Source organism: Pongo pygmaeus, chromosome 19 (assembly GCF_028885625.2).
Source record: "Pongo pygmaeus isolate AG05252 chromosome 19, NHGRI_mPonPyg2-v2.0_pri, whole genome shotgun sequence".
Classification (NCBI taxonomy): Eukaryota; Metazoa; Chordata; class Mammalia; order Primates; family Hominidae; genus Pongo; species Pongo pygmaeus.
In genome coordinates, this window is record NC_072392.2 from 18,547,026 (window position 1) to 18,560,418 (window position 13,393).

The 13,393-nt window shown below is 52.6% G+C and overlaps 1 protein-coding gene and 1 long non-coding RNA gene across 4 annotated transcripts in view; one reads left to right on the top strand and one right to left on the bottom strand.

Moving 5' to 3' along the window:
- Positions 1–810, bottom strand: part of RAI1 (retinoic acid induced 1) — a 130,989-nt gene extending 130,179 nt beyond the window's left edge. For all 3 annotated transcript variants that reach the window (XM_063656607.1, XM_054459191.2, XM_063656605.1), the window contains exon 1: positions 376–810. The gene's annotated coding sequence lies outside the window, so the exon portion shown is untranslated. The remainder of the gene's footprint in view (positions 1–375) is intronic.
- A 3,647-nt stretch (positions 811–4,457) lies between these two features.
- On the top strand, positions 4,458–8,511 carry LOC129018049 (uncharacterized). The gene is made up of 4 exons (XR_008495188.1): positions 4,458–4,571; positions 5,766–5,927; positions 6,618–6,774; positions 8,381–8,511. It is a non-coding gene; the product is annotated as an uncharacterized LOC129018049 (long non-coding RNA).
- Positions 8,512–13,393: the final 4,882 nt, after the last annotated feature.

Here is a 13,393-nt window from a genome sequence, read left to right on the forward strand (position 1 = left end):
GCCCCCCACGTCCCCACCCCACGCTCCGCAAACACTCCGCGCCTCGGCGCAAGCAGAGCCCTTGCCACACTCGCCCCTCGCTCCCCCATGCCCCCACCCGACCTCAGCTGGCCGCACATCCCCCAGAAGACCCTCAGCCGCGGCGCAGGGCGCCCCCACCCTGCAGCTCCCCAGACGTCCATCCGGTGACCTCGCGCACCCCCCACACCACACAAAGCAAGGACCCCGCGGACCCCACATCTCCACCCAGCGCGCGCGCTCGGCGTCCGAACCCGCCTCGGCTTATCACCCGGCCCAGAATCCCGACGCCTCGCGCCACCCCCGCCCCGGGGCAGCGTCCACTGCGCCCCCCGCGCCCCGGCGCTCGCTGCTCACCTCGGCGCCCGCGCTCACTCGGGGGCCCTGGGTCTGGCGCTGCGACTTCGCGGCCCGGAGGCCTGGGTGGCCATGGGGGTCGGGGCGCGGCGGCCTGGCCGGCCCGCGGCCAGGCAGGAAGGAGGGTGGGCCGCGGCGCCCCCTCCTCGCGCCGGCGCTCGGGCCGCGGGCAGGGCGGCCTGCTCGGCTCGCCTCTCGCCCTCGCTGCACTCGCTCTCCCACTCGTCTCTCGGAGCCCAGCCGCGGGCGGGGGCGGCGCCCGGGGGCGCGGGGAACGGGCGGCGCGGGGACCGGGCCCTGGCCGCGCACCCGGCCGGGCCTGCCTGGTGTCCGCGGGTGCCGCGGGGAAATGCGATCCCCTCCGCACAGGAAGAGCGGACGGGCGGGCGGGCGGGCGGGCGACGCGCGGGGGGAGAAGGAGAGCGAGAGCGCGAGGAAAAAAGTTCCCGGGCGGCCTGGCTGCGCTCGCTCGCGGCCCCGGGCGCCAGGTGGGCCGTGCGCGCCCCGACAGCACCCCCTGGCGGTCCGCGCGCCCCACTGCGCGCCCCCCGCCCGCCCGCCGGCCTGCGGGAGGGGGCCTTTGCGGTGGGATCCCGGTGCGGCCTGGGAGGACTCTAGCGCCCTGCGTACAGGAGCTTCCAGCGTCAGGCCAGGCCCCCCACCCTCACCCCGCCATTAGCCCTCACCTGTGCCCATTTCTTTACAGTTTGAGAAACATTTTCGATTTCAAAACTCCATTGGCTTCATGTAAACTTCATTTACTGGGCACCTGGTACCTTGCTGAGTCTTGAGGAATCAGCAGAGACAATGCGGTCCCTGCTGTCATGGAGCTGGCATCCTGGTGGGAAGAGACAGACAGCAAACAAATGCTTAGATACATGACGAAGATAATTTTAGAGCAGTAAGTGCTAGGAAGAAAATTAGCAGGTGAAGTGACGGCTAGGGCTCCTTGGCTGGGGGAGAGAGAAGGAGGCCTGTCTGTGCAAAGATCTAAATAGCAAGAGGAACCGCCATGGGTAGAGTCTGGGAAGAGCATTTTGTTCTTTTAGAGGCAGGGTCTTGCTGTGTTGCTCAGGCCGAACTTGAATTCCTGGCCTCGAACAGTCCTGCCACCTCAGCCTTCTGAGTAGCTGGGACTACAGGGGCCTGCCCTCCTGGGAAGAGCATCCTTGGCAGAAAGAACATCAAGTGCAAAGGTCCTGAGGCAGGAGAGAACTTGGTGAGTAAGTGGAATTGTGAGGAGGCCGTGAGCAAGGGGACAAGTAATGGGCACACTGAAGTCAGAGCCATAACGGGAGGACCAGAGCCTGCAGGGCTGCAGAGAGCCCAGTGAGGAATTTGTTTGCAATTCTAGTGCAAGGAAGGTAGCCACTGGCAGACTTTAAACAGAGGCATGTTGAATGAGTGAGTCCTTGCATGAAACTTAAGTTACAGACCTCGGAGCAATTTCACTCCTAGGTCTCTACTTACCATAGCTCAGGTGGGAGCTCACTGCCACCTGCTTGGGAAGCCTCTCAGCCCCACCCAGCCTCTAGGGTCTGTGGGACATGACCCCATTAACAGCCCCATCGAAGCCTCCCTCATTTGTCCTTTGGTTGGGCAGAGGGGAGCTGGTCAAGGCATCAGAGCTTGTGGGTGACCTGGGACAAGTGAGTCCCGCATCTGCAAAATAAGGTATTGTGATAGGTGGGGGGCCCTCACTCTGTCCCAGGCCTGCTGTGCCCCTTCTGTGCATGGTCTCATTAGATCCCGGTGCCCCCTCTGTGAGGTCGGCTCATCACATTTTGTGGATGAGGAAACAGGTGCAGAGTGGTGAAGTCCCCTCTCCAGGGTCTCAAGCTACAGGACAGAATCAACACAGGTCCCCACAGTCCTTCCTACTGGACTTGGCTACCCATCTCCCAGGGTGAATGTCAAGAGCAAGACAGAGCTGGATCCCAGTGCGAAATATGTCGTTTTAAGCTTGTTTTAAGCGCAGTTTCTGGATGACAGATCTGGTTTATTTTTATTTATTTATTTATTTATTTTGAGACAGAGTTTTGCCCCTCTTGCCCCGGCTGGAGTGCAGTGGTGCGATCTTGGCTCACCACAACCTCTGCCTCCCAGATTCAAGCAATTCTCCTGCCTCAGCCTCCTGAGTAGCTGGGATTACAGGCATGCACCGCCACACCCAGCTAATTTTGTATTTTAAGTAGAGACAGGGTTTCTCCATGTTGGTCAGGCTGGTCTTGAACTCCTGACCTCAGGTGATCCACCTGCCTCAGACTCCCAAAGTGCTGAGATTTCAGGCATGAGCTACCGCGCCTGGCAAATCTGGTTTCTAAACATGGCTCCTCTGTGCCCAGCTGGGTGGCTTTGGGCAAACTATTTAACTTGCTGAGCCTCAGTTTCCTCATCTGTAGAATGGGGATAATAGTACCTACTTCATGGGTCTGTTGAGAGGATTGAATGAGGTACTTGTGGAAAGCATTTAGCTCACAGCCTGGCATGCAGTAAGTGCTGTTACTGCTTTAAGATGCTAGATTAATGGGAACAGTCCCTGTCATCCATCCAGGGCCCCCAATCTCCACCCCGAGCTGGTCTCCTGCCCTCCCTGCCTTACCTTAACCTGCTCCTGAGTGGAGTCCAAGGGAAGGCTGGTTCTAGGGACCCCAATGGGAGGCAAGACAAGGAGGCCTTGCTGGGAGATTTCTGGTTCCCACACGGGGGTCCCCAAGACTAGCTTCTCCACCTGGAGAGGACGGAAGACCAGCTGGAACCCCAAGGAGAGTCCATTTTCTGGCCTTGGAATTAGGTATTTTTTGTTTTGAAAATTCCCTGGTATCAAGTTTACATGACCGGGGCCACTGGACCCTGTACGCAGGGCTGGGAGTACAAAGAGGATCACAAGCCTGGCCTCTTTGGGAGCCATAGCTCAGGCACCACTCAAGGAAGCACGTTTGTTCAAGGGATTAGCCTTCCTGGATGTCAGTTGAGCGAAGGGTTGGAGGAGGTGGCGACTGAGCCAGACCTCAGAGGATGGGCAGGAAGGGAGCCCCGGGTTGCAAAAGGGATGGGTGTTCCAGAGAGTGAGAGGAGGAAGGAATATGCAGGCAGATGGAAGACGGTGTGCGGTCAAGGTACTAACAACTGCCTTTGTGTGTGAGTGTGAATGTGTGTGTAAGACAGGGTCTCACTCTGTTGCCCAGGCTGGAGTGCAATGGTGTGATCATAGCTGACTGCAGCCTCAAACTCCTGGACTCAAGCAGTTCTCCCACCTCAGCCCCCTGAGTAGCTGGGACCACAGGCATACACCACTATGCCTGGTCAATTTATTTTTTTATAGAGATGGCATCTTGCTATGTTGCCCAGGCTGGTCTTAAATTCTAGGCTCAAGTGATCCTCCTGCCTTGGCCTCCCAAATTGCTGGAATTACAAGTGTGAGCCACCACACCTGACCAGAACTGCCACTGTTGAGTACCTACTGTGTGCCAGGTGCCTAGGGATGTTGTAACAAATTCCACAAGTGGCTTAAAATAACACAAATTTATTTATTTATTTATTTATGACAGAGTCTTGCTCTGTTGCCCAGGCTTGAGTGCAGTGGCGCAATCTTGGCTCACTGTAACCTCTGCCTCTCGGGTTCAAGTGATTCTCGTGCCTCTGCCTTCCAAGTAGCTGGGACCACAGGCACACCACACCACCATGCCTAGCTAATTTTTGTATTTTTTGTGGAGAGTGGGTTTCACCATGTTGCCCAGGCTGGACAGATTTATTCTTTACAGTTCTGGAGGTCAGAACTCCAAAATCAGTTTCACTGGGCTAAAGCCAAGGTGTGGGCCGGGCTAGCTCTCCTGGCGCCTCCAGGAGAGAATCTGTTCCTTGCCTTTTCCAGTTTCTGGAGGTTGCCTGTGTTTCTCGGCTTGTGACCCCTTGGTGACCTCCAGAAGCTAGAACAGGCAAGAAAACAATTGCTTCCATTGTCCCAGCTCCTACTTCCTCCCTTGACCTTCCTGCCTCTGCTCATGAGGACCCTTGTGATTCCATTCCAGGCCACCTGGATAATCCAGGCTAATCCCTCCATCTCAAGAAGACTCTTAATTTATTTAATCACATTTGCAAGGACCCTCTGAATGCTGCCTTGCCGCAACTCATTTTACAGATAGGAAAATCAAGGCTCAGAGAGGTGAAGTCACTGATCCAAAGTCACACAGCAGGTGAGTTTAGTCACTCATTTCATGCATGGAGAGCCCACTGTGGGTCAGACACTGGGTTAGACCCTGGGTTGCAATGTGAAAGTTACCCGTGAAGAGTGCTGTGGTGCCCAGGCATGCAGAGTAATGACCTAGTCCTGTCAAGGAATTCAGGGAAGGCTTCCTGGAGGAGGTGATTGGTGAGTTAAGCTTTCAAGAGTGGTTTTCCTCTGCCTGCTTTAACCAGGGGAGGCTTCTGAACAAACGAGGGCCCTTCCAGAGGAGGACAGCCATAGGCCTAACCATCCTGAGACTGCTCTGAATGATGCTGGTTAAGAGGGCTCAGTCTTCTCAGAAGAGAACTAGGAACTGATCAGGGATCACTGTCAGCAGAGCTAGCCCCAAGACACTTCTGCTGCTGACCCTGCTTGTCATCCTTAGTTGCACACAGGTAGGAGGGTGAGCAGGGGTGTGCACGCTGTGCAATGCAGAGGCCCAATAAAGTCAGTGTTGGGGCAGAGTCTCAAACTTGCAGCTCAAAGGCCGAACTCAGGCTGCTAGGCTTGTTTTGATCGGAAAGCAGAGCAAAAAGTGAAAATTTTGAAGTTGACATGCGTTGCCAGGTGCAGTGGCTCATGCCTGTAATTCCAGCACTTTGAGAGGCCAAGGCCAGAGGATCACTTGAGCCCAGAGTTTGAGGCTAGCCTGGGCAACATAGTGAGACTCATCGCTACAAAAAAAAAAAAGGTTTTGTTTTTTTTAAATTAGCCAGGTATAGTGGTGCATGTCTGTAGTCCCAGCTACTTGGAAGGCTGAGGTGGGAGAATCGCTTGAGCCAGGGAGGTCGAGGCTGCAGTGAGCCATGACAGTGCTACTGCACTCCGGCCTGGGGGACAGAGTGAGACCCCGTCTCAAAAAAAAAATAAGAAAGAGAGAAAGAGAAAAAAAAGAGAAAGAGAAAGAAAATAAATATCTTTAAGGAATCTAGGTTCTTCGGGGCCCCACCACTACCTATTGTTCTATACCCGCATTTAAATCACTTGGCTGACCAACCCCCCAGCACACCCCAACACACCCCGACACACACACACACACACGCGCGCGCACACACACACACACACACACACACACACAGCCTTGGGTTTCAGACACCTTCCCCCCAGAGTTCTTAACACTCACATCTGTGTGGCCTTGAACTTCCTGTCTGTTTTCTCATAGGTCAAAAGGAGATCATGTTTCCTGCCTGGAGGAGAGGCCCCAGTGGGCTGGGATAGGGGAAAGCGGAGGGGGTGTATTTCAGGACAGAATCCTGCACCCTGCCAGGGACCAGGCTTATCCTTGGCTCACTCAACAGGATGCAAGGGCGTTTACTGTGGCCAGGTGATTCCCGCAGCCGCTGTCTCACTAGGTAGACACCCGCATTTCAATAGCCTCCTTGTTCAAATGAGGAAACACATTTAGGGAATGAAGTCACTTGCCCAAGATCACACAGTCATACTTACAGTAGGGATTCTCCTGGCCTGAGCTCCTGCCCACGCTGCCGTCCCGCCTCCTCTGCAATGAAAACTGGATGGAGGCTCTGGGCTGTTCTTACAGAGTCCAGGGAGAGTGTGAGTGTGCAGCAGGACTCCCATTAGCAAGCATGTAGCTAGTACTTATTTGGCACCTACTATGTGCATTTCAGTCTTATTATCTCCATTTTGCAGAGAACATAGAGGCCTAGAGAGGGGAGGAAACTCTCCCAGAATACCTTCTTCTGTGTAGGTAGCTGTCAGCCAGGCTCTCTGCTTAGACAGTAACAGAGGAATGAGATGGAAAATCAGAACTCCTGCCCCAGCTCTGCCACCGTGCCACCAATAGCATGGCCTTGGGTACCTCCTCACCCTCTTTGAGACTCCGGTTTCTAACAGGAGGAGTGTAGCAATCCGTGCCTCCTGGGCTTATGAGGATTTAAAACAGTTCAACATTGTAGAACTCTGGACCACCAACTGTTGCTGCTCCCCCTCACCCCATCAGCCTCCAGCACTTCTACAGAGAAGACAGATGTGAATGTGAACCTTTCTTTTGTAGGTCTTGTGAGTGCCCAGAGCCCTGTGGCAAGAAGCCTCTGCCAGGGAAAGGGATGCGGGGAAGTGGAGGTAGTGATGGGGAAGCAGAGCCAGAAGAGACCCTTGGGCTTCCTTCCTTCAAGGCCTCTGGTCTCTAGCAGAGAGAAGAGAGGGAGCAGGTGAGAGCCCCACTTAGCTCCGGGCAATTTTTTTTTTTTTTCAGACAGGATCCCGCTCTGTCACCCAGGCTGGAGTGCAGTGGCACAATCATGAGTCACTGCAGCCTCAACCTCCCAAGCTCAAGCAACACTCCCATCTCAGCCTCCCAAGTTGCTCGGACTACAGGTGCATGGTATCACGCCCAGCTAATTTTTGTGTATTTTGTAGAGATGGGTTTTTGCCATGTTGGTCAGGCTGGTCTTGAACTCCTGAGTTAAGTGATCTGCCTTGCCTACCTTGGCCTCCCAAAGTGCTGGGATTACAGGCATGAACCACTGTGCATGGCCAACTCCAGGCAAATTTAATCACCACAGAGGGGAATTCTGTCCACTTCCAGGGATGCCTCTTAAGGGGTCCCAGACCAGCTGGGCCGGAGCCAGACAGGCCTCACTAAGATCTTCCATTCATTCATTCAATGCATATTTATCGAGCCCAACCTCATTCTTTTTTTTGTTTTTGTTTTTGTTTTTTGGGATGGAGTCTCGCTTTGTCGCCCAGGCTGGAGTGCAGTGGCACAGTCTTGGCTCACTGCAACCTCCGCCTCCCGGGGTGGGATTACAGGCGCCTGCCACCACACCCGGCTAATTTTTGTATTTTTAGTAGAGACGGTGTTTCACCATGTTGGCCAGGCTGGTCTTGAACTCCTGACCTTGTGATCCACCCGCTTCGGCCTCCAAAAGTGCTGGGATTACAGGCATGAGCCACTGCGTGCAGCCGAGCCAACCCTCATTCTAGATTCCATCTCCAGGAATAATAATGTGGGACCCACCACACAGCCCCCATAGTCTGGCAAGTGAGACAGACATTGAACCCACTCTAAAGAAGGGTCTCATTATCCCGAGAAAAAGACCACTTTGACCACAAGTCAAAGCTCCAGGAACCAACATTTCTTAGTAATTGGGAAAAAAATGTTTAATTGGAATTTTGTTTTGAAAAATGAAATTTAAACTATGACAATATACACATTTTATCTTTCACAAACAACATTTAGGTTAATATGCTAATTCTTAGATTAATGTGCTAATACTTAGTGTTATGGTTTGACTGTCCCCTCCAAAACTTATGATGACATTTATTTATTTATTTAATTTTTTTTTTTAGATGGAGTTTTGTTCTTGTCACCCAGGCTGGAGTGCAATGGCATGATCTCGGCTAACTGCAACTCCTGCCTCCTGGGTTCAAGCAATTCTCCTGCCTCAGCCTTTTGAGTAGCTGGGATTACAAGTGCCAACCCCTACACCCAGCTAATTTATATATTTTTAGTAGAGACAAGGTTTCACCATGTTGGCCATGATAGTCTTGAACTCCTGAGCTGAAGTGATCCGTCCTCCTTGGCCTCCCAAAGTGCTGGGATTACAGTGGTGAGCTACCATGCCAGGCTGACTTATGATGAAATTTAATTGCCATTGTGAAGGTATTAAGAGGTGGGACTATTAAGAAGTGATTAGGTCTTAAGGGCAAAACCCTCATGAATGGATTAATCTCTTTATTGAAGGAGTGAGCTCATTATCGAGACACTGGATTTATTGTAAAAGTGAGTTCAGCTCTCTCTTGCTCACTCTCTAGTGCTCTCTTGCTCTTCTGCCTTCCACCATGGGATGATACAGCATGAAGACCCCCACCAGATGCTGGTGCCATACTCCTGGACTTCCCAGTCTTCAGAAGCATGAGCCAAATAAATTTCTATTGTTTACAAATTACCCAGAGTGGTATTGTTTTAGCAGCAGAAAATGGAGGAAGACAATTAGAGTACAAAAAGTTCATTTGAGTAGGCATAGTTCTTCCCACAAAATTGCCTGATGGTCCTTACTAGAACCTTCTGGGTCCTAACAACCAGAATGCTTCATCACATCCCCCTGAGTTCTTTGGGCCACTCTGAGTTCTATGACATTCAAATCATTTTCTTCCAAAGCACAGGTTCATCTTTCTTCACGTTGGGGGTTTTCATTATTTAGACAGGGCTGACCCAGCCAGATAGATAGATCCTTGGTTTGTCAGCCACTGTGTGCAGAACCCAGGAGCTCTCCAACATAACCCTCATCAACTTCAAGAAATTCTACAACTTTGAAGATTTCCTTTGCTACCAGCTTGCATAAGCAGACCTGACAGACAGAAGAGATGCAGGTAGGTGGGGTGGACAGATGCTGGTGCTAGGCAGGGTGAGATGCTTGACTGGGAACGAAGTAAGTGGCCGGGACAGTACTAAATATATTCATGTTTTAACAACTCTTAACTTCCAACTCGGATAATGAATGCTCAGCTATGGGGCACCCCAATCATACAATTAACCATATCAGCCCAAGATCTCTTGCATCTGGAGTTAGCAAGGGATAAAATTCCATCTTGTTTAAGCCAGTGTTATTGTGGATCTCTGTTATAAAGCCTCCGTCCTACCTAACACATCTAGTCTTTTGGTGGTAATTACAATCATTTTTCCTGTGGGGACCATTGTTTCCCACGTATGGCCCATGTGGTTCAGGCTGGGCTGTCCCTACCTCTAGGATGCAGAGATTGTCACGTGACTCAGGTTTGACCAAACTGCCCCATTTGCCTGGCCACAGGGATTGGTTCAGGGGTGGTTCAAATGACCTAAGCCCTCCAGGAGTTTTGCTGGAAGCATTGAGCTTTGCTGGAGCCTCCAGGGGTAGTTGCTGAGACTGTGGGTCTGAAAACAGAGCCAATGGGGAAGAATGAGGAGTTGAGAGACATGGAGACACCCTCTGGGCACCTGGATTCAGCTGTGCCTGAAGCTCGGAAACCCCAGGACTTTAAGTCACTTGAGCCAATACATTCACCTTTTATCATAAACCAGTTTGAGCTGGTTTTCTGTCGCTTGCCTGAAAGAGAACTGAGACTTTACACAGAGAAGAAAAATTTGGAATGGGGAGAGAAGGAGAATGAGCACTGTCTTCAAAGATCTAAAGGGCCGCCTGGGCCTTGTGTGATCACACACAGACTGTGTGGTTCCAGTGGGCAGAGGGACTGGACCAGGCTTCTGGCTCTTTATGAGGAACTTTCCCACAATTAGAGCTGTTCAAAGAGGGCCCCAGGCAATTTCAAGAGAGAGAGGAAGCTTCCCATCTCTGGGGGTATGCAAACAGAGCCAGGATGTGATGAAAGGAACTCAAGCTGACTAGGAGGACAGAGATCCTGTAATTTGTGAATGTGACTTAGTACCTCCAACCAGCTTTCATGTAGAGCCGGAGAATATCAGTCACACCCCATCTTTAATTATAAAATATTTAAGATATTCAAGAAGGTATGGAAAATAATTCACTGATCACCCCTGCATTCACCACTGTCAGCTCAAGAAATAAAACCACCAGGACAGCCGAGCTGCTGACCACAGACCCCTCCACCCTCCTGTTCCCCCGCTGGTCATTAAGCTTTGACTACCCATGCACAGTCCTAAGGGATATGTACTTCAGAGGTCTTTTTTAAATAGAGGGGTTAGAATTGCCATGCTTTCAGGCCCTACAGATTTTTTGTTATTACCAGTGGTGGAAATAAAAGTGCTTAGCTACTAATAAAACATGTGTTTTCTTTCTTTTTTAATAATAGAAAAGTATGACAAGAGCAGTCCCTGAACAGTTTTTCATCTTGTTTATATAAAAGACATTTCCTCACCTCCCCTCCCTACCCCCGCCACCCAGCCTCCCGCACCTCGCTGTTCCCAGCTCTGGATTCCATCTCTGGGCTCTATTCCCTGCTGATAATCACAATTCCAGGATTGAGACTGAGATAAGGCGTATCAAGCACTTTGCACATTCCCTGGCATATAGTAAGCACTAATTTTAGCACTAGTTGTCATTATCACTGTCATTGCCATCTCGGGAATTGCCCCACCCCCATCCCCTCCCCTTGGCAGGAAGTTGCCAACCCTCCACTGCCTCTGCTCACCCACCTTCTTCAGGTTGTCCTGAAATTCCACTGATTTTACCCTTCACTACCTCCCAGACCACAATCTCTGCAACTGGTTTCCTTGCCTTCGGTCTCAAACCCCCATTCACCCTCCTCACGGTGGCCCCAAAAATTGTTCCTTTCCAGTATGTGGCTCCCTGGCTTGCCCTCACCTCCGTGATGCCCCCAAGGCCCCATCCCTGCAGACTGACTTGCAGGTTCCTCAACTACCTCTTCCGTTACTCCTCTGAGCAGCTCCACGTGCTGTTCCCTCTGCCCAAGATGCCCTTCCCCTCTTGCTCTGTCTGACTCCTCCCTCCATATCCTTCTAGGCTTAGCTCAAGAGTGGGCTCCTCCAGGATGCCCTCCCAGGCCCCCCGGTCAAATCAGGCCCCCACTCCCTGGGCAGTGTGCCCAGGCCTACTCTACAAGCCTCTAACAGCCTCTGGGATCATGATTCTTTGTGAGTCTCCCTTGCTCCAGGTGGCAAGTTTCTTGAAGGCAGGAGGAATGCTGTCTTCCTCGGCAAATCGCTGTTGCATAGCAATTTAAAAAATAGGATCCCTGACTTTTCTAAGCTTTTTGCTCCTTCCAACTCTTATGCTTCCCAAGAACCAGTGGGGAGGTCCTGAACCAGCCCCATTTTACAGATGAGGAGGTGAGGCAGCATGTATGTGTGCTTCCTGCGGCTGCTGGGACAAATGACCACAAACCCAGTGGCTTAAAACAATGTACATCTATTCTTTTACAGTTCTGCAGGCCGGAAGTCCAAAGTCAAGATGTGGGCAGGGCTGGCTCGTCCTCGAGGCTCTGGGGGAGAATCCTTGCTTCCATCTTCATATCACAGCAACCTCTGCTTCTATTGGCGTAGCTCCTCCTCTCAGTCGAAGCTCCCTCTGCCTCTTTCTTATATACAAGGACACTTGTGATTACGTTTGGGGCCCATCCAGATAGCCTGCAACAATCTCAAGATCTGTAATCTAATTATGTCTGCAAAGATCCTTTTGCCACCTGAGGGAGCACTGGTAGGCTCCAGGGATGAGGGTGTGGGGTCCTGGGAGGCCTCTGTGCAGCTGCCTCAGAGGGTAGCAGTGGCACAGCTGCAATGTGGACCCGGGGGGTCTGGCTCCAGATCTCGGTGCCATAGCACTTCCCTTGAAGATGGTTCCCTGATTGTGGGGCTGGCTGTGCGGCAAGGAATTCCAGGCGGAAAGAAGAGAGCAGCCCCGGCCTCCAGGCAGGAAGGCAAGGGTAGCATGGGAGGAAAATCTGGCCTCCACCAAAATGAGGCACAACCAATATAGCTTTGTGAGCAGAGAGAGGACACAGGTTACTTGGACCCTGATGGGGCATTGTTCTCCTTGGCCGCAGGCCAAGGCTGTAGAGCCTTCATGGAGGGCGGGGATGCACCTGTTCCTCCCACCTCCTCCCCACGCCTAAACACCCTCAAAGAACGAAGGAAGAAGGGAGGCTGTGGGTTATCAGGGGCTGGATGATGGTCCCTTCATGGATGTAGTGTTTAGAATGTGCCAGGCAGTGAGCCAAACTATTTGTGTCTGTCTCTCATTTAATTTTTACAACCACAATCCCTTGTATACCCATTTAATAGATGCACAAATTGAGGCTTATTAACAATGGCTAGTATATCTTGAGCATCAGCCACAGGCCAAACTCAACATAGGTTTGTGCTTATGTAATGCTCACAGCTCCCAGCAGCCCTGTATGGAGGGGTGCCATCTGTCTGTACGGAGGGGGAAACAACTCATTGATACAAGTGAGCAGTTACAGAACACTGAGGACGGTGTGGCCAGGTGGGCGGCCTCAATCGGGCACTGGAGCTGTAGTTTGGCATGAAAGTGGGGGACTGGCAAGGTCGAGACCAGGAGCAGATGGGGCTTGGGTGGGTGCAAGGAGCCCCCCAGGCCCCTCCCTGTCAGCCATGAGCAGCCAGGAGGTGTGCAGGCCCTGTCCCTTCACCAGGCAGCAGGGGTAGGGAGCCAGTGTTGGTCCCAGGCTGTGGGATGGGGGTGGGGAGGGAGTAGGAGAGGGGCTGGGAAGGGAGGATGGGATGGGGAGGGAGTGGGAGTGGGGGAGGGGAAGGGAGGATGGAGGGAGGAGGGAGTGGGGATGGGAGTGAATGGGAGGGAGTCAGTGAGGTCCATGAGGGTCACCATAGTAACAGGAGCCAGCTCTGTTCTGAGGCCTGAGTCTGAGCCGCCACGGGGAAGGAGATAAAAGGTTTTCTATCGATCTCTGTTGGGAAAGTCATCGGTGATAAGCTGGGCTGGAGGGGCCGGCTGGCGGGAGTGTGCATAGTGGCTGCACACGCATGGCTCAAGGGTGCCCAGGGAGCCCCCACAGACTGGGGTCAGACTGGGAAGTGACCGCCTGAGCCAGGGAGGGGCTGGGCTGGAAGCCACGTCTATCTGCTTCTCCTTTAACGGGGGCAGCTGGCTGGCTCAGCCTCCTGCCTCAGTCTTCCCTTCTGCTCAGTGGGGCAGTTGGGCCTAGGCTGCCTCCCTGGGGTGGGGGATGTCAGGGATGCAGAGGCTAGGGGGAGAGAGGAGCTCAGATGCCGTGGCTGGTCTGTGGTCTGTGGTCTGTGCTGGAGGTTTGGCTGCAGGAAACTGGTCCTTTCTCTTCAGGAGAAGTGCAGGCCTATCTGGGGCATCAGCAGCC